The 20,513-nt window shown below is 42.3% G+C and overlaps 2 long non-coding RNA genes across 7 annotated transcripts; one reads left to right on the top strand and one right to left on the bottom strand.

Moving 5' to 3' along the window:
- Window positions 1–1,511: 1,511 nt before the first annotated feature.
- Window positions 1,512–17,753, bottom strand: LOC308069521. 6 transcript variants are annotated; one of them, XR_013930430.1, is made up of 4 exons: window positions 17,431–17,753; window positions 5,166–5,870; window positions 4,677–4,796; window positions 1,512–3,686 (listed from the first exon to the last, which is right to left on the bottom strand). It is a non-coding gene; the product is annotated as an uncharacterized lncRNA (long non-coding RNA). The 6 variants fall into 6 exon arrangements; XR_013930431.1 differs by lacking the exon at window positions 17,431–17,753 and adding an exon at window positions 6,660–6,768; XR_013930432.1 differs by lacking the exon at window positions 17,431–17,753 and adding an exon at window positions 6,627–6,645.
- LOC308069523 lies at window positions 8,511–13,564 on the top strand. The gene is made up of 3 exons (XR_013930437.1): window positions 8,511–10,531; window positions 12,094–13,026; window positions 13,223–13,564. It is a non-coding gene; the product is annotated as an uncharacterized lncRNA (long non-coding RNA).
- Window positions 17,754–20,513: the final 2,760 nt, after the last annotated feature.

The raw sequence follows: 20,513 nt of genomic DNA on the forward strand, positions 1-20,513 counted from the left end.
GCAGCCTGCTGTAGCCCTCAAAGCTTCCCCCAAACCTGCCCTGGCGCTCAGCAGGGCCGGGATCTGGGCTGGGGAGTGCGGCTGGCCAGTGCCTTGTGCCCCAAGTACGGGGCTGCAGTGGCAGCAGCAGTGAGCGGTACCTGGGCTATGCCAGCATGGCTGCAAATGGGGATGCACTGAGGTGTGCTGGCAAGCAGTCCGTGAGGCCCCTTGCCCACATGCTGTTATGAGCTCTCAGGTCTCAGCTCCAGGCATGCCAGGGACCATTTGTCCCTGTAACACTGCTCCTTCCACCTCCGTTTGCCCAGACACAGCTTTTCTTCTGCCAGGTCATATCCCCCCACAGTGCCCACATCCTTTCTTCTTTTTCTGCAGCAAAGACACTTGCAGCCGTGCCTGCCTGCAACTGTCCCCTTGATGCAGAGGGCTGGGAGCCGTCAGGTCACTTTTGGCATGCAATGGCTGCTGAGGAAGCTAGGTATTAATGTCTCGTATTTGTGCCCCACAAGCCGTAACAGAGGTGCCCCTTGGCAGCCCCCTCCACGGCTGGCTGGGCAAGCAGGGGGGCTCACAGGCTGCGTTAGGCTTTTCACATGTGGTCGGATCACATTTGCTGTTCCGCCCTGCCAAGTCTTCCAGAAACGAGCACTGTGAGGCCTCCCTGCCAGCCCATCTTCATTTGTTTGCTCTCCTAATGAGGCTGACTAATTATTTTCAGGAAGCCAGAGGAGATGCCCTAATGGTCTAAACAAGGAGGCTGTGTTTGCACAGGGGGTTTTGTTCAGAGGTGCCTTGTGCCAGCACATGGTAGGGGCACCCAGGGATTTATCCCCTGTGCTGGGGAGCAAGCAAGGATGGGCACAGGCTCCAAACCACAGTGGTTACACAGGGGCTGTGCCTTGCTTTGCTGTGCTTTAACCCCCAGCAAGGAAGGGGTTAAAGACCAGCAGGTGCTCCTGGGATGGGGAGCACTGGTGGGTGTGATGGGGAAAAGCTGCTGTCATTTCCTCTGTGCCAGCAGCATCGGCAAGAGGTGCTCCCTGCTAGGGAGCCGAATGGAGCTGGGGTGCAGGGGAGGATGCTCTGTGCTAGGCTCAGTGGCACTGTGGGGTGATGGACCTCCCCAAGCTTGCATTGATTGTGGAGTCAAGGGTACAAAGCCTGAGGGGGAAGATGGGGACAAAGCGCTGCAGGTGAACGGCTGCATGCAAGCCTACAGCGTTGGCTGGGGGAACAGGCCACTGGCACAGCTCACGGCTCAGTGCTGTGGGGCAGAGGTATCACCTGGCTGTTTAAGTCACAAATCCTGAAGGACAGGACCAAGTCTGTTGGGTTACAAAAGCCCTCTAAGTCTCACTGTCTAGACACTGCCTCAAAAAGGTGGCTTCTTGAATAACTAAGGCAGGTGATAAGTCAGACACTGCTGAGGGGATAAAGTGTTATCAGGACCCTCGTTGTTGAGATTGTGAGGTATAACAGGTGGACAGAAGTGAGTATTAAAGACACCTGTATTAGCCACAGAAAAAAAAAGAGATTTTAATTAGAAAGTATGAAATATGCATGAAAAGCAATCATTAACCTTACTTCTTTAATCAAATCCTTTATGGTAGTTATGATCAAGCAAATAAAAACTTTTAGGAAAATACACCCATTGTTAAGCAACTGTATGAGACTTACTTTCTACAGCTTACGACATTCAAACAAGTTGAAAATACACTTAAGAATTCAACTGGTATGGGTTTTGATCCTGTAATTACACTAAAAGATAGCGTCAGGAAGAATGCAGCTTAGTAATTCCTATGCTTTGTCAAAGCCATGGTTCCTACCATTTGAAGAAGGACACCTGTACAACACACAGAGTCTTTCAAAATAGAGCAACTAGTAACAGCTTTCTGAATGCAATCGGTAGCTGCCTGTCAAGTTGTCTCAGACAGCACCGAGGTACTGCAGACAGCTTAGGTACTATAAAGAAACTGCAGTACATAAAACTCCACATGCAAAGTTTCTTGCTGTTAACATGGTCCTCTGAAGAGGGTCCCAAATCGGAGAGTCAGCCGAGTAACAACAATCACACCAATATGGCTATGTGTCATCCTACTTTATTCAGCAACTTAGTCATATTTATACTTCTAATGCACTGTTCACATGGTAACAATCATTGGTTAGCTGATTGCAACTACATCTTCATATTACTTGTTGATTGGACTGCAATTAAGTATTCAGGTTACTTGTTGATTGGTTGTTAATTACATATTCATGTTATTTGTGGATTGGTTAACAATTACGTATTCACGTTACTTGTTGATTGGTTGTCATGCTGCAAGCGCCTAATAAGGATGTGCTAACTTAGCAATTTTCCTATCTTGCTTGGCGTCCAGCTTTGTTCTTGTACAATGCTTATTATTCTTTATTCTGCCTATTCAAGGATAATACAAGATCTTCAAAGTAACTTTGTAATCTACAGGCCACGGTTGTCCAACTCCTGCAAGGGTACAGTATGCCCTTGTTCTGCCAGGAATTCGCTACAGTCCTCAACTTGCATGCAGATACGACGTGTGACACTGGAAAACTCTGCCCATGTTAAAAGAAAGGAAACAGTAAGAACCACCCATAAAAAATTCAATCCTCTATTGCCATTCAATGGAAATGAATGAGATGACATCCCAGCACAGAATGCAACCTACCATAGAAATCATTAAGCTATTAACTATTTTAACGTAACTATGATCAGGAAAAGCCTCCACATACTACCCCATAATATTTAGGTATGCTTTACTAAATTTAAGGTCAATGTTAAAGAAAATGGATTTTTAACTAAGAAATTTAAAGCGCTGAAGCAGCTAAGTGGCAGAACCAGGCCTTGTCCCTAGCGTAGCCCTAATCCAAGGCTGGTTTAACACCCAGTCCAGTTAATCGGTGGCAGAACAGAGAAACAACAGATGATCAATTTGTGGACACAGGTGCTCTCAGAAACACAGGTGTTTTTAGAGAAATTGGTGTATGTGAATAGGAATTGCTTGTTCAAAGACTAAGTGTGCTTGAAGGAGCGTGTGAGTTAAAGCAGGCAGAAAGAAGATCATGATCCCAGGAGGAGCTTGGAACCGAGGCAGGGACTGGAACCAAATAGATGAATCACTTGGGACAATCAGGTGATGGATTTTCAGAACTGACAATACCAAAGGAAACTTTAAAAAACTTTAGACATTAACTAATGATTTGATAAGTGTATATAAGCTGTGCTGTATCCCTTGGTTCTCTGCCACTCACTGGGGTGGTGGCCGAACTCTTGAGTCGTGACTAAAGCAAGCCCAGCGGTAACCACGTCTGTGTGGATTTTTCCTTTACCAGTCAATACTGCTATAGTTGCCATTTAAATCACTGACTGAACATCAAGTGTTACTAACAGAAACAATCGTAGAGTTTCACGAAGATGGGTGGACACTTCCAATCTAACTTGCCACACGTGTGGTGGAAATCAAACTAGCCATATACTTTTTCCAGACAGCAGAAGAAATTGCTTGTTGCATGCAATGGAATTTGATCGCTTTCAAAATGCCTCTCTTGGATGAGACTGTTTGCTCCCTGCAAGTTTCTCTTCCTCTCTGTTGATAACATAAGGAGCGAGGGCAACCAGTTCAGACCAAGTAATCCCAGTGGAGGCTGGCAACATAAGCAAGGCAGGAGGCCTACATGTGTTAACAGAGAATTAGATACAGAAAAGTGGGGTTTGACCCCAGACATTACATTCGTCACGCAGCAGCCTCTGAATACAGAAAGGCTGCTAAGTGACACAACAGTAAGAACGCTATCACCGCACTTCTGTGACAACAGGAGAAGCTCTTGTACCTACCCATTGTTCAGCTCTTGGCTTAGTTTAGCTTTTCAGCATTTAAGAACAGAAAAGTTAAATCCGAGTTACAACAAATCAGCAAATTTAGTTCATGCCAATACACAGAACTACACTATCTCCCAGAACAGATAATAAGGACCTCACGTTTTAGAAAGACAAAGTGAGGGCAGTATTACCATTAGATTGCAACACTACCAGAATTGTTCCCGGGTTGTACTGAAGTAGAACAGTAAGCCATAACATGTAAAAAAAATACAGAGGAGAGGTTTATGTAGCCAAGGACCATTTACTCCAACATGTAACTGATAAATCAACTGAAATCTATGAATCGGGTATGCATTCACACACACAAAGCAAACATAGTAAGACGCAATTTTAGGCTTAAGGGTCAAGTCAGCGGAGCCTTCCCTGGAGAGAGGCTCTTTCCTCTAACCAGCTTGTCCCGTTTGTCAGCCTTCTAGGATTTAAAGATGCAACCAAAGTCAAGTTTCGCCAGAGCAGCTGCTTGATTTCTAGTAGGAAAAGCCTGCTCACTCAGCAGCTTTGCTCCTGAAATGCATCAATGAGTCCCTGTCCCAGTTTCAGAGGGACGAGGCAAAGACTTGCCTCGCAAAAGTACCGAGTATAATATATACACACACACACAGAGGAGCTTGTCTGATCTGCCAGTGTAATAGATTTGTGTCCTATAAACTCTTCAAGAGTTTGTGGTGTTTAAAACGCTGTGAATTCAGCTGTCTGTCGTCCCCAGGAATATCACAGCAGGCATACGGTGATGGAAAGGCTATGAGAGCATCCATCCAAGAATGGCAGAATAGCATCTTACCGTGTCTCTCAGCTTCTGGAGTCACACGATTGGCAGCTTTATCCAAGTGTTGTTTAAACAGCTTGTGCTCTACGTTCTGCTGCTGCTCTCCTGTTACATCCATGGCATCGATGCTCAAATCTGAAAGCAGCGAGCAAGGAAAGCGGTCTATGAACACACAAGTGTTATGGCCTGTGGCAAGCTGAGGAAATGAAAAGACAGAATCTTTCAGCCAGCAAGGTAAGAACGTGCCAAACCAGAAGAGTGTGTACGGCTAGGGCCAAGTGACCAACAGGGAATAAAACGCACGGTGTGGCATGCTAAATGGCCCTCCCAGGTACAGGGTTTGGTTTGGTGTCCAAGAAGGACAGTTTCCAACTTCCAAGAAAGTGTTACCCTGAAAGGTAGATGCGCTTAAGGCAAAAAGCCAAAAGCAAACCCCTCAAAGCCCAGAACCATTTACAGGAACACAGGAGTTAAGCCTAAAATTGGTTGAAAGCTGCCTCCTACCTCTTCCCCCGCCACCTCTCCCCCTTCAACATCAGCACATTTCCTTGTGATCCCTTTTCACAAAAAGATTTGAGGCCTGTGGTATCAGCTCGGTACCGAAGCACCACGATGCACTTGCTGGCTACATGCTCTCTTAGAAGGCTGACAGCTTCTCCGCACACAACAGCCGAGGCTTCCAGTCTCTCTGGCCTTCCCACACCCTGTGAAACGTGAGGAAGGCAAAGACCGATAACATCGCGGGGGGTCAGGAGGAAGTCAAGATGCACTCCATTTAGAGCCCAACGCATTACCCAAAGGAATTACCACAGCAGAACAAGAGGCAGGAACGATCGGTAGACAGGCAGACAACATGCACGGCAGCAATACCCAGTCAGACTTGCAGGGCTTCCAGTCACTTCATCCCACAACTTTGTTTTGAATTTAGTTAAAAGGTAATCAGATTCTTAACGCTCATTCTGCTTTTATAACTTCTGGAGAAAGGCTAACACGTGGCATTGGCATTACAGTCCAATTATTGCCCAAGCAGCAGCGCAGCACTCGGAAGCAGCGGGCACATGGAGCCTTGTAGCCCTCGGCAAGAACATAAGTTATCCCTCCACTGTCAGCAGTCCGATTCACAAGCACAAGGCACACGTGGAAAGTAACATCTAGACTGAGCTTCAGTTTAGCTCCCCTTGATTTGTCAGCATACAATTCCCGATGCACCTAGGTACAAAGAAAAAAACAAATGAGCCCTGTTTCACTGGAAAGCAAATCCAAAGGCCTCTTCCCCTTGGCTGCTCCGGCCCAGGAGCTGACTGTCAAGACACAGGATCAGCGAGACACCTGAGCTGCTGCCTCCCAACCCTCCCCGGTAGTTAAACGCTTGCCCTTTGCAACACTTTTTACAGAAATCAGCAGTCGGGGCGAGGGGGGGGGGGGATTCCACCGCCGCCGGCTTTCTTTCCTCCCCTTGCCCGCTGGCAGGGGCTGAAGAGGCTCCTGAGCCGCCCCCCCGCGACAGCGTTACCGCAGGCCCCGATGCAGCCCCTGCGGCCCCAGCCCGCTGCCACGGCCCCGGCCGGCGGCTGGGGGAAAGACAAAGCCCCGCGCAGAGCTGCGGCGGCTGCAGCGGCTGCCCGGGCAGCCCGGAGGCGGCGCGGGGGCGGCAGGGCGCCGCGGGCCGACCCCCCTCCCGGGCCCCGCCGCCACAAGGGAGCACCGGGGCCGCCCCGCCTCGCCTCCTCGCTCAGGTAGCGGCGCAGCTCCGAAAAAAAAAAAGGCAGCACCGTGAGCAGCCCGCTGACCACCGTCACTGCCGGGGAGACGTGAACCGCCGGCAGCCCCGCCGGTCCCGGACCGGGCCGCCCGCCTCAGCCCGCCCGCCGCCGGCACCAGGCGCTCCCTGCCGCGGCCGAGCGACGGCCCGCCACGTCCCCCCCAGCCGGCCACTGCCCGACGGCCGCGCCCGGGCTCGTCCACCGGCCCCCGGCCGCCCTCAGCCCGCCCGCTCACCCAGCGCGCCGCCGCACGTCCCGGCCCGAAAGCCTTGCAGGCTCCCGGGGAAGCCCCGCGCCGCCAGAGCCACGCCGGGGTGCCGCGCGGGCCGGAAATGGACCCGCCTTCCGGCTCCGCCCCGCCGGGCCGGGCCCGCCCCGCCGGGCAGCGCGGCCCGGAGCCGGCCGAGGGGGGGCTGGGCTGCCGTTCCGCGCCGGGCCGGGGCTCGGTGCCGCCGCGGGCTCCCCTCAGCCTGCCGGCCCCGGGGCTCTGCGGGGGGGTGCGGGCTGTGCCCACAGCGGCTGCCTGGGGGGGCTGGGTCCCGAGGCGAAGCTGCTGGCCCAGAGCAGCTGCCGCTCGGTGTCACAGCCCCCCGCCCGCCGCTGACTCCGCCTGCAGAGCGCTGCACTCGCTTACAGACGCGCTGCCGAGAGCAACCGAGCTGCCCTTCCGACCGGCTGGCACAGCGGAAAGCAAATCCTCGCCGGAGGGTACCCGCTGCCGGGGGGCGGGGGGCGGGTGGGGGGAGGGAGGGAGGCAGGAGGAGGAAAGACCCCGCTCCCTTGTGCCACCTTTCAGCCCTGCCTCGTACTCTGCACCCCTTCGCTCCGGTAACGGCTGACTTTCCCGTCACGGGGAGCGGCTGTGAACACAAGAGGTTAAATCGTGCAACAGCTCATAATGTGCAGGGGAAAACCTCGTATGAGCTTTTCCTAAGTCACACATTCACAGCACTCGTTTTTTCTACTTAAAAAGTGCACTCCTGCAAAATCTCTCCTATTTTAAAAAAATATATTTAAAATTACTAACGTGCTTCCAAATGCAAACAGAGCAAATGCACCCGTTTCCCACAGCGAAACAGAGCGCATCATACGCAAAGGACTGAAATGCTTGAGGCACGTAGATGCTTTTGCATACGGAGGCAATGAGTATGAGTGCCCGGGCTGCGAGTGGGCAAAGGGCAGAGCGCAGGGCACCCTGCAGCCGCAGCGGGCACTCCCGGGGTCCGGTGGTGTAAACTGGGCTGAGACCCGGCCCAGGGCTCGCCCGGCCAGTGCTCAGCACAGGGCTGGTGGGGACCTGCTGCCATCTAGCGACAAACACTTGGGTACTGCACCCGCCCGGTTGCTGGAGCGCTGCTGCTGCTGCCACCTAGCGGCCAAATATCAGTGCTGCAGCCCTTGCGCCGCGCATGCGCGGTGACGCCTCCCCCTCGGCGTTGCCGGATGTATATAACGGCATCGCGATTCCGCATACGCTGCCCTTAGTTTGCAAGAAACGCTACTACGCACAAGTAAAAGCGGATTTTGTCATATGCATACGTAGCCAAAAACTCCACCCCACAGCGTCAAGCCGATTATGCGTATGCGCTGCCCTTAGTTCTACCAGAAACTCCCTGCACACGTGTAATATCCGATTTCGTAATGCGCATGCGCCGCCAAAAAAAAATGCCCTGCGATGTCAACCCCATTCTGCGCATGCGCTGCCCTTAGGTTTGCCAGTAACCCCACTGCGTATGCGTAAAAGCTTCGTAATGCGCATGTGCTGCCGGAAACCACGCCCTGCGGCGTCCAGTCCATTATGCACACGTGCTGCCCTGATTTTTGCCAGAACCCGACTGTGCATGCATAAAACCCGATTTCGTAATAAGCATGGGCCACCGGAATCCTCGCCCCGTGGCGTCAAGCCCATTCTGTGCATGCGCTACCCTTAGATTTGCCAGAAACCCAACTGTGCATGTGTAAAACCTGATTTCATAATGCGCATGCGCCTTGGGAAACCACGCCGTGCAGCGACAAACCTATTCGGCGCATACCAAAAAACCGACTGCGCATGCGTTAAAGCCGATTGCCTAATAATGCACATGCGCAACCCGAAACCACGCCCCACGATGTCAACCTCATTCTGCGCATGCGCTGCCCTTAGTTTGCCATTAATGCTATTGCATATGTGTGTTAGGGTTAGGGTTAGAGTTAGGCTTAACGTTAGGGTTATCATGTAAATTTAAGATTTAAAACGTAACCCTAAGACTTGACAGTAGGACTAAACCCTATGACTTAGGGTTAAGTCTTTAGGTTAAGTCTTAAAGGTTGAGTGTTAGAGTAAATTTATGTTTAAGTCTTAGGGTTAGGTCTTTAGGTTAAGACTTATGGTTAAGTCTTACGGTTGAGTCTTTAGGGTTAAGGCATAGGGTTAGGACTTTAGGTTAAGTCTTAAGGTTGAGTGTTAGAGTTAAGTCTTATGTTTAAGTCTTAGGGCTAGATCTTTAGGTTAAGACTTATGGTTAAGTCTCAAGGTTAAGTTCTTAAGGATAAGTCTTAACGTTAAGGCTTAAGGTTGAGTCTTAGGGTTAAGTCATAGAGTTAATTCTTAAGGTTAACGCTTAAGATTGAGTCTTAGAGTTAAGTCTTAGGGTTAGGTATTTAGGTTAAGACTTAGGGATAAGTCTCAAGGTTAAGTCTTAAGGTTAAGTCTTAGGGATAAGTATTAGGGTTAAGTCTTAAGGTTAATTCTTAAGGTTAAGTATTATGGTTGAGCCTTAGGGTTAAGTCTTAAGGTTGAGTCTTAGGGTTACGTCTTAAGGTTAAGTCTTAGGGTTAAGTCTAAACGTTAAGTCTTAGGGTTACCTCTTTGGATTAAGTCTTAGAGTTAAGTGATAAGAATCTTAAGGTTGAGTCTTAAGGTTAAGTCTTAAGGATAAGTCTTAGGGTTTAGTCTTTTGGTTAAGTTTTAAGGATAAGTCTTAAGGTTGAGTCTTAGGATTGTGTCTTAAGGTTAAGTCTTAGGGATAAATCTTTGGGTTAAATATTAGAGTTAAGTCTTAGGGTTAAGATTTAGAGTTAATTCTTAAGGTTAAGGCTTAAGGTTGAGTCTTAGGGTTAAGTCTTAGAGTTAGGTATTTAGTTTAAGACTTAGGGATAAGTCAAATGATAAGTCTTAGGGTTATATCTTAGAGTTGAGTCTTAGGGTTAAGTCTTTAGGTTAATTCTTAAGTTTTAAGGTCGAGTCTTAGGGTTAAGTCTTAGGGTTAAGTCTGAAGATTGCATCTTAGGGTTAAGCCTTAGGGCTAAGACTTAATCTTAAGTCTTAGGGTTCAGTTTTATGGTTAAGTCTTTACATTAAGTCTTAAGGTTAATTCTTAAGGTTGAGTATTAGGGTTGAGTCTTAGGGTTAAGTTTACAATTAAGTCTTAAGATTAAGCCTTATGTTTGAGTCATAGGGTTAAATCTTATGGATAAATCTTAGGGTTAAGTCTTAAGGCTGAGTCTTAGGGTTAGAAGTCATAGGGATAAGTCTTAGGGTAAAGTCTTAGATTTAAGTCTTAGGGATAAGTGTCAGGTTTAAGTCTTTAAAGTTAAGACTTAAGGTTGAGTCTTAACGTTAAGTCTTAGGATTAAGTCTTAGGGTGAAGTCTCAGGGTTAAGTCTTAAGGTTAAGTCTCAGGGTTATAGTCTCAAGGTAAAGTCTCAAGGCTGAGTCTCAGGGTTAAGTTGTAAGTTTGTGTCTTAAGTTTCAGTCTTAGGGTTAAGTCTCAGGGTTAAGTCTTAGGGTTAAGTCTCAGGGTTAAGTCTCAAGGAAAAGTCTCAGGATTATTTATTAGGATCAAGTCTTAAAGGTTAAGTTTTAGAGTTAAGCCTTAACGTTAAATCTTTATCTTAAGTCTCAGGGTTATGTTTTAGGGTTATGTCTTAGGGTTAAGTCTTAAGGATAAGCCTTAGGTTTAAGTATCAGGGTTAATTCTTAGGGATAAGTGTTAGGGTGTAGTCTTAGTATTACATTTCAGGGTTAAGTCTTAAAAGTTAAGTCTTAGGGTTATGTATTAGGTTTAAGTCTCAGGGTAAAGTATTAAGGTTAAGTCTTAAATTTAAGTCTTAGGGTTAAGTCTTAAGGTTGTGTCTTAAGTCTTACGGTTAAGCCTTAGGGTTAAGTCCTATGGTTCAGTCTTAGGGTTAAGTTTTAAGGTTAAGATTTAGGATTAAGTCTTATGGTTAAGTCTCAGGGTTCAGTCTTAAGGTTAAGTCTTAATTTTAAGTCTCACGGATTGAGTCTTAGGGTTAAGTCTTAAACAAGTTTAAGTTGTAAGGTTAAATCTTAGAGTTAATTCTTAGGGTTAAGTCTCAACGTCAAGCCTCAAGGATAAGTCTCCGGGTAATGTTTTAGGGTTAAGTCTTAGTGTTAAGTTTTAGGGCTACGTAACTGTGTTAAGTCTTAGGGTTAAGTTTTAGTGTTAAGTCTTAGGGTTAAGTCTTCTGGTTAAGTCTTAAATATAAGTCTTAGGGTTAATTCTTAAGGTTAAGTCTTAAGTTAAAGTCTTATAGATTGAGTCTTAGGGTTAAGTCTTAAATTTAAGTCTTATGGTTAAGTATTAAGGTTAAGTGTTATGTTTAAATCTCAGGGTTAAGTCTTAGGAATAAGCGTTTTGGTTATGTCTGAAAGGTAAGTCTTAAATTTAAGTCTTAATGTTAAGTCTAAGGGTTAAGATTTAAGGTGAAGTTTTAAGGTTAAGTCTTACAGATTGAGTTTAGGGTTAAGTCTTAAGTTTAAGTTTTAGGGTTAAGACTTAACTCTTAAGTCTTGGGGATAAATCTCAGGGTTAAGTCTCAAGGTTGTGTTTTAGGGTTAAGTCTCAGGGTTAAATATTAACGTTAAGTATTAGGTTTAAGTATTAGGTTTAAGTCTCAGAGTTAAGTCTTAAAGTAAAATCTTAAGTTTAAGTCTTAGGATTAAGTCTCTAGGGTTAAATCTTAAAGGTTAAGACTTAGGGTTAAGTCTCAGGGTTAAGTCTTACAAGGTAAGTCTTAAGGTTGAGTATTACGGTTAAATCGTAAGGTTAAGTCATAGGTTTAAGTCTTAGGGTTAAGTCTTATGGTTCAGTCTTAGGGTTACGTTTTAAGGTTAAGTCTTATGGTTTAGTCTTATGGGTAAGTCTTAGGGTTAATTCTTAGCATTATGTCTTAGGGTTAAGTCCTATGGTTAAGTATTAAGGTTAATTCTTAGGTTTCAGTCTCAGGGTTAAGTCTTAGGGATAAGTATTGGGGTTAAGTCTTAAGGTTAAATCTTAGGATTAAGTCTTAAGTTTAAGTCTTAGAGATAAGTCTTGGGGATAAGTCTTATTTTTAAGTCTCAGGGTTCAGTCCTATATTTAAGTCTTAAGGGTAAGTCTAGATTAAGTCTTAGGGTTAAGTCTTAATCTTAAGTCTTAGGGTTAAGTCTCAGGGTTAATTCTTAAGGTTAAGTCTTAAGGTTGAGCCTTAAGGTTAAATCTTAGTGTTAAGTCTTAAGGTTGAGTCTTAGGGTTAAGTCTTTAGTGTAAGTCTCAAGGTTAAGTTTTAAGGTTAAATCTTAAGGTTATGTCTTGGGGTTAAGTCTTAGGGTTAAGTTATATGGTTAAGTCTTAAGGTTATGTCTTGGGGTTAAGTCTTAAAGTTAAGTCTTAAAGTTAAGTCTTAAGTTTGAGCCTTAAGGTTAAGTCTTTCGGTTATGTCTTAGGGTTAAGTCTTAGGGTTAAGTTTTCTGCTTAAGTCTTAGGGTTAAGTCCTTAAGATTAAATATTAGGGTTAAGCCTCAGGGTTGAGTCTTAAAGATTGAGTCTTAGGGTTAAGTCTTAAAGTTAAGTCTTAAGGTTAAATCTCAGGGTTAAGTCATAAGTTTAAGTCTTGATGTTAAAGCTTAATCTTAAGTCTTAGAGTTAAGTCTTAGGGTTAAGTCTTAAAGATAAGACTTAAGGTTAAATCTTAAGGTTGAGTTTTAGGGTTAAGTCTCAGGGTTAATTTTTAAGGTTAAGTCTCAAGGTAAAGTCTCAATGCTAAGTCTCAGGGTTAAGTTGTAAGTTTGTGTCTTAAGGTTTAGTCTTCGGGTTAAATCTTAAGGTTAAGTCTTAGAGTTAAGTATTAAGATTTAGTCTTAAGGTTGAGTATTAGGGTTAATCTTAGGGTTAAAAGTCTTAAGGTTAAGTCTTGGGGTTAAGTTATAGGGTTAAGACTTAACCCTAAGTATTAGAGGTTGAGTCTTAGGGTTAAGTCTTAAGGTTAAGACTTAGGGTTAAATTTATGGTTAAATCTTAAAGGTTAGATCTTAGAGTTAAGACTTAGGGTTAAGCATTAAGGTTAAATCTTAGTGTTAAGTCTCCGGGTTGAGTCATAATGTTGAGTCTTAGGGTTAAGTCTTCAAGTTAAGTCTTAGAAGTTGAGTCTTAGGGTTAAGTCTTAAGGTAAAGTCTTAAGGTTGAGCCTTAAGGTTGAGTCTTAGGGTTAAGTCTTAAGGTTAAGTCTTTAGTGTAAGTCTCAAGGTTAAGTTTTAAGGTTATGTCTTAGGGTTAAGTCTTAAGGTTATGTCTTGGGGTTAAGTCATAGGGTTAAGTCTTAGGGTTAAATCTTAAGGTTAAGTCTCAGCCTTGAGTCTTAAGGGTGAGTCTTAGCGTTAAGTCTTAAAGTTAAGTCTTAATGTTAAGTCTTGGGGTTAAGTCTTAATGGCAAATATTAAGTCTTAGGGTTAAGTCTCAGTGTTAAGTCTCAATTTATATCTTAGGGTTAAGTATTTGAGTAAAGTATTAAGTTTAAGTCTCAGGGAAAAGTCTTAAGTTAAAGGTTAAGTCTCAGGATTAAGTCTTAAGGTAAAGTCTTAAATTTAAGTCTCATGGATTGAGTCATAGTGTTAAGTCTTAAGTTTAAGTCTTCAGTTTAAGTCTTAGGGTTAATTCTTAAGAGTTAAGCCTTACGGATAAGTCTTAGGGTTAATTCTTACAGTTAAGTCTTAGAGTTTGATTCTGAAGGTTAAGTCTTAAGGTTGAGTCTTTGGGTTAAGTATTAAGGTTAAGTCATAAATTTAAGTCTTACGGATTGAGTCTTATGGTTAAGTTTTAAGATTAAGTCTTCAGTTTAAGTCTTAAAATTAAGTCTTAGAGCTAAGTCTTGGGGATAAGTCTTAAGGTTAAGTCTCAAGTATAAGTCTCAGGGTTATGTCTTAGGGTTAAGTCTTAGAGTTAAATCTTAAGGTTAAGTTTTAGGGTTAAGTCATAAGGTTAAGTATTGCGGTTAAACCTTAATCTTAAGTCTTAGAGTTATGTTTTACGGTGAAGTCTTTAAAGTTAAGTCTTAAATTTAAGTTTTAGTGTTAAGTGTTAGGGTTAAGTCTAAGGGTTAAGTTTTAGGGTTAAGTCTTAAGGTTAAGTCTTAAAGTTATGTCTCAGGGTTAAGTCTTAAGGTTAACTCTTAGGCTTGAGTCTTAGGGTTAAATCTTACAGTTAAATTTTAAGGTTAAGTCTTAAGGTTATGTTTGAGGTTAAGTATTAGGGTTAAGCCTTAGGGTTAAGTCTTAGGTTTAAATCTCAGGGTTAAGTCTCAGGGTTATGTGTTAGGGTTAATTATTAAGGTTAAGTCTTAAGGATTGAGTCTTAGGATTAAGTCTTCAGTTTAAGTCTTAAAGTTAAGTCTTAGAGCTAAATCTTGGGGATAAGTCTTAAGGTTAAGTCTTCACGTTAAATAGAAAGTTTGAGTCTTAGGGTTAAGTCTTAGGGTTAAATCTTAAGTTTAAGTCCTAGGGTTAAGTTTTAAGGTTAAATATTAAGGTTAAGTCTCAGTGTTGAGTCTTAAGAGTGAGTCTTAGAGTTAATCTTAAAGTTAAGTCTTAATGTTAAGTTTTGGGGTTAAGTCTTAATGGCAAATATTAAGGTTAAGTCTTAGGGTTAAGTCTCAAGTTATGTCTTAGCATTAAGTATTAGGATTAAGTACTAAGGTTGTGTCTCAGGGTTAAGTCTTAAGGTGAAGTCTTAAATTTAAGACTTAAGGAAAAGCCTTAGGGTTAAGTTAAAGGTTAAGTCTCAGGGTTGAGTCTTAAGGTTGAGATTTAGGGTTAAGTCTCAGGGTTGAGTCTTAAGGTTAAGTCTCAGGGTTAAGTCTTAGGGTTAAGTATCAGGGTTGAGCCTTAAGGTTGAGTTTTAGGGTTAAGTCTTAAGGTTAAATTTTAAGGTTGAGTTTAGGGTTAAGTCTTAGAATTAAGTCTTAAGGTTAAGTTCTAGGCTTAAGTTTTAAGGTTAAGTCCTAAGGTTAAGTCTTAATGATAAATCTTAAGGTTAAATCTTAGGGTTAAGTCTCAAGGATGAGTCTTAGGGTTATATCTTAGGGATAAGTCTTAGTGTTAATTCTTATGGTTAATTATTAAGGTTAAGTCTTAAGTTTAAGTCTTAGGGTTAACTCTCAGGGTTAAGTCTTAACGTTAAATCTTTAAGATTGAGCCTTAAGGTTAAGTATTAGGGTTAATTCTTAAGGTTAAGTCTTAAATTTAAGTCTTATCATTGAGCCTTAAGGTTAAGTCCTAAGGTAAAATCTTAAGGTTAAGTCTTAGAGTTAAGTTTCAGGGTTGAGTCTCAAGGTTGAGTATTAGGGTTAAGTGTTAAGTTTAAGTTTAAATCTTAGGGTTATGTCTTAAGATTAAGTCTTAAGGTTAAATCTCAGGGTTAAGTCTTAAAGTTAAGTCTTAAGGTTGAGCCTTAAGGTTAAGTCTTAAGGTTAAGTCTTATGTTTAAGACTTAAGGTTAAGTCCTAGGGTTAAATATTAAGGTTAAATTTTAGGCTTAAGTCTTAGGGTTAAGTTTTAGGGTTAAGTCTCAGGGTTGAGTCTCAAGGTTGAGTATTAGGGTTAAGTGTTAAGTTTAAGTCTTAGGGTTAAATCTCAGGGTTAAGTCTTAAAGTTAAGTCCTAAGGTTGAGCCTTAAGGTTAAGTCTTAGGGTTAAGTCTTAAGGTTGAGTGTTAGGGTTAAGTCTTAGGGTTAAGACTTAAGGTTAAGTCTCAGGTTATGTCTTAATGTTAAGTCTTAAGGTTAAATCTTAAGGTTAAGTCCTAGGGTTAAGTCTTAAGGTTAAGTCTCAGGGTTAAGTCTTACAGTTAAGTCTTAGCGTTAAAATCTTAATTTTCAGTTTTAAGTTTAAGTATTAGTGTTAAGTCTTAGGGTAAAGTCTTGGGGAAAAGTCTTAGGGTTACATCTCAGGGTTAACTCTTAGGGTTAAGTCATAAGGTTGAGTTTTAAGGTTGAGTGTTAGGGTTAAATCTTATAGTTAAATCTTTAAGGTTAAGTCTTAAGGTTGAGTCTTAGGGTTAGGCCTTAGGGTTAAGTCTCAAGATTAAATCTAAAGATTGAGTCTTAGGGTTATGTCTTAAGGTTAAGTCTTATGGTTAACTCTAAGGGTTAAGTCTAAGAGTTATGATTTAGGGTTAAGTCTTAGGATTAATTTTTAAGGATAAGTCTTAGGGTTAAGGCTCAGGGTTAGGTCTTAAGGTTGAGTCTTAGGGTTAAATATTAAGGTTAAGTCTTTAAGTTAAATTTTTGGGTTAAATCTTTAGGGTTAAGTCTTTATGTTAAGTCTTAAGGTTAACTCTCAGGCTTAATTCTTAACGTTAAATCTTTAAGGTTGAGCCTTAACATTAAATCTTAGGGTTAAGTCTTAGGTACAAGTCCTAGGGTTCAGTCTTAAGTTTAAGTTTTAAATTTAAGTCTTAAGGTTAAGTCCTAGTGTTAAATCTTATGGTTAAGTCTTAAGGTTCAGTCTTAGGGTTAACTCTCAGTGTTAAATCTTAGGGATAAGTCTTAGGGTTAAGTCTTATGGTTAAGTTTTAGGGTTAGGTATTAAGGTTAAGTCTTATGTTTAAGTCTCAGGGTTAAGTCTTAGGAGTAAATCTTAAGTTTAATTTTTAAATTTAAGTCTTAGTGTTACGGCTTATCATTACATTTTAAATTTAAGTCTCTAAGGTTAAGTCTTAAGGTTAAGTGCTAAGTTTAAATCTTAAGATTAAGTCTTAGGGTTAATATTAGGGTAACTCTCAGGGTTAAATCTTAAGGTTGAGCCTTAATGTTAAGTCTTAGGGTTAAGTCTTAAGGTTGAGTCTTAGGGTTCAGTATTAAGTTTAAGTCCTAAATTTAAATCTTAGTGTTAAGTCTTATGGTTAAGTTTTAGGGTTAAGTGTTAAGTTTAAGTCTTATGTTTAATTCTCAGGGTTAAGTCTTAGGAATATGTCTTAAGTTTAATTTTTAAATTTAAGTCTTAATGTTAAGGCTTAGTGTTACATTATAAATTTAAGTCTTAAGGTTAAGTCCTAATTTTAAATCTCTAAGGTTAAATCTTAGGGTTAATATTAGGGTTAACTCTCAGGGTTAAATCTTAAGGTTAAGCCTTAATGTTAAGTCATAAGGTTACGTCTGAGGGTTAACTCTTAGGGTTGAGTCTCTAAGGTTAAGTCTTAGGGGTAGGTCTTAGGCTTAAGTCATACGGTTAAGTTGTAGGGTGAAGACTTAAGGTTATGTCTTAGAATTCAGACTTAGGGTTAGGTCATACCTAACATAGTGTTAGGTAATGACTAGAAATTTAAAAACAGCCATGCAATTGTCCATGTTCCAGAAACATGTCTCTTCCGGCTGTTGCAAAGGCCCCAGAAATGTCCATAACTTACAGCCAATTAAATCCTTCTGTAAAAATTGTGTTAGTTTCCAATGAACAATTAATGGGACGTATGAAAAATGGTAAACAGCTTCTGAAGTGCTGCTTCTTTGTGTCTTGCAGATGAGTAACACTGCAGCATTACACTGAGGCCAATAAGGTGCTCCCCTTCCATCTTCCCAAGCTGGGAACTACTCTCTACAGGATAGTATCAAAGTATACACACATTTTAAAGTTAGGAGAAATACTCTGAATTATTAACAATTAATGTTTTGCTCATATTACAGCAGTTATCCAGCTAGAGAGCACAGTGTAAGGTTTAAAAACACTATTTCACGAGAAAGTACATCTAAGCATACCTTAATAAGCTGGGCCAGAGAAAGAGGTGCGGAAGGGTCGCCAATCTATTCAGAAAAATTAAACACATATTCAAGTTCTACAATCAAAACATAGCAATAGTTCACCCCTGCTGCTGTATGAAAGCCTGCGCTATATCCTCTGAGTGTCACTGGAAGAGCCACCTCCAAGCCAGTGGAATTTATACTTGTTCAAAACAAAGTCCAAACCTTAAACAGCTTAAGTATGCCTACGTTGTTAATGAGAAGAAACTAAAGCAACCAACCCCTCCTGAGATCAACCTATTGCTCAGAATACCTCAGAGGGGGACGCTTGTCAAATGCTCACAACTGCTTAAAAGACGGAGGGTTAGGGAAGCTGTCCATTTTCAGCTCGAAAGGATCTAAAAAAATTATTTCCGTGTATTTGAGGAGGAAGTGTCACTACAGGAAACATTGTCAGCGCAGTTTATAAATTAATCAGTTAATAGCTCATCATTTACTAAATGCACACATGTATGATTCATGAACGCAGTATAGTTTTTGCGCTGTCTTTCATTTACTTTAATTAGACCCCAAGTTCACAAATTTCTAGATTAAGTTATCCTAAGAGCTTACAAAGTGATCACATCCAGTGACCTAGAGCTCGTGTAATGCCTCACTCCATTCTAGTGAAGAACAAGCAGTTATACTTACAGATGAAAACCAAACACCACCGCAAAGTAATGTTTGTACTATGAGGGCTATTTTGAAATTCATCGTTGCACGTAGCATTCCCCCCAAGGGCCAAATGGAGATCTAGGCCATTACTAGTCAAGTATCTCCTCGAGTTACTTATTCATGTCTTAGCAGCAGAACAACAGTGTTTTCTGACCGGAAGAAAAAGGCTGCCCCTTTCCAAATGTAAATTCAAAGTGGCGGTGTACCAAGTTCAGTGGTGCAAACCTTGAACCTACAAGCTCTACAAATGAGCATACATTACCGGTACAACACACAGTCGTACAAGAAATAGTCTAGCCTATTCAGTACGAAATGCAATGCCTTACTAGGCACAAATACCATTATTCACATTAGAACCGCACAAATGTTGGCATTGCTCAGTTTTCACTATGCTGAATCAAATACATTGGATTTACAGCATACACGGTGTTTCACTGTAAAATATGTTTTATATATATATTATAAATATTATATATAAAACATATATATTTTATGTATTTTTATATATATAAAAAGAATTAGTACAAGGCTACATTTCTTAGACTTAGGTGCAGCATGTAGAAAAAAGTTTCAGCTTGTGTTTTTACATACCTCTTTTGATGTTCTACTCGCTGGCTCAGTTCGACTTCTAGAAGAAGAAAGAAAGATGATCAGAACTTAAAATAAAGCACTTGAAACCAACATAAAGCAGTGAAAACAGTTTATAAAACCTGAACATCAAAACATTGTGTTCTGGTAGTCTTATGAATGTGGAAATTTATTTCTATGCATAAAGTGCGCTCTCCTGGTACATTCAGTGCAACTGAAATAAAGACCAAAATCCCATTCCTTCTTTGTCCCCAATGACTCTAAGATACAGAATACAGCAGTGCAAGAAGAAGTCCTCACATATTTTCTTTCTGCCCTCTAAGTACCAAAACTGTGAAGACTGTGCTACATTTTTCTGTTCTTGAATAGTCAGCCATCCAAACACGAAGGCACCTTCAGGCAATCTGTATAGCCCCACTATCACAAATAGGTACCAGATAGAGCACTTTGGTTTCTACACTCCTCTGACAAAACAAGAACAGTTGTCTGTAGAAAAGTATTTCTTGGTGGAAGCCCAAGCACTGTGTTCAGGTACCTACCATACGTAGCCTAAAGTGACTACAAATAGCAGTAGAAACATCACCTGAAAGCAGTTCCTAGGATTTTCTGTGATCGAGGAGGCCTGTGTTAAAAAAATAAGAAAAAAAGTCTTGATTACTAGAACTTGCTTTAAGATCATCTTGAACATGCTACAATATTTTAGGAAACGCTTATGATACACAAGCCCTTGCCGAGATTCCACATACTCATTGGTCTGTACCTGCACGCTACTCATGAATCAAACGTGCAACCGCCCACCTAGTTAACAAACAATTCATACATCATCCAAAGCGTCCCACGAGCAGGGGCAACCCAAAGGCTGCTGTGCAGGTCCTGCACAAATAGAAAGGCTCATACTTCCTGCCACTGCTACACCACCACCAGGCTCGCAAGTACAGCCACGTACCTCCTGAAGATGAGGAAGCGCGAGGAAAAGCTTTAGATTCCCACACCACGGTTTCTTCCATCCACTTGCCTTGAGGAAGATACTACAAGGTGACTAACGCATTCCTGAAGGCCTCTCCACCATGACAGCATGCATTCACCATTCCCAAACATTAACGACTCTACCAGTTGTTTCCACAATGGTTCCAGCTGAAGGAATAGAAAGCTGACCTGCCTGATCCATTTGCAACTTTAGCAGAGCAGCGGCATTCATCCCTTATCCCCACGTGCAGGTATTTCTTGGATCTTTGATGCTAGTGGCACCTAGCCTCTCATTTTAGGGCAGCATGCCAACACCAGGAGAGGGTGCCATCCAACCAGAAATGGAGGATATATTGACAAGACAGCACTAAGCATCCCGATCTAAATTAACCCCCCAAACAAGGCCATGCTTAGCAGCACAGTGCTGTGGCATCCAGAAACTCTTGGTAGTGCTGGGAAGCACTAATATGCTCAAAGCTTACAGGAGAGCCACATAAATTCAGGGGGGTTTGCTTGCAGATGCTTCATGGGTACTAGGATGCTGCTGTACTGTTTGTTTGAGACACGCTGAAACTCGCCGATATACTTTATTTATTGAGAACTAACATTAGAAAGACACGGCAAAACCACAAGTCAATAATATCTGCTAATGGTGGAGGAGAGGTCTGTCTTGAAGAAGGCTGGAAAACATGACCATTCAAACCATGCTGATGCAGCTGATACAGAACTGGACTGTACAAATACATCGATGACAGCAACAATGCTGTAGTCAGGCTTACATTTGAATATCTGCAATTGTAATCAGATTCTCTGTCCTCCATAAATCTGAAGAA

The sequence above is a fragment of the Falco punctatus genome, assembly GCF_963210335.1.
Source record: "Falco punctatus genome assembly, chromosome: 9".
In the NCBI taxonomy this organism is placed as follows: domain Eukaryota; kingdom Metazoa; phylum Chordata; class Aves; order Falconiformes; family Falconidae; genus Falco; species Falco punctatus.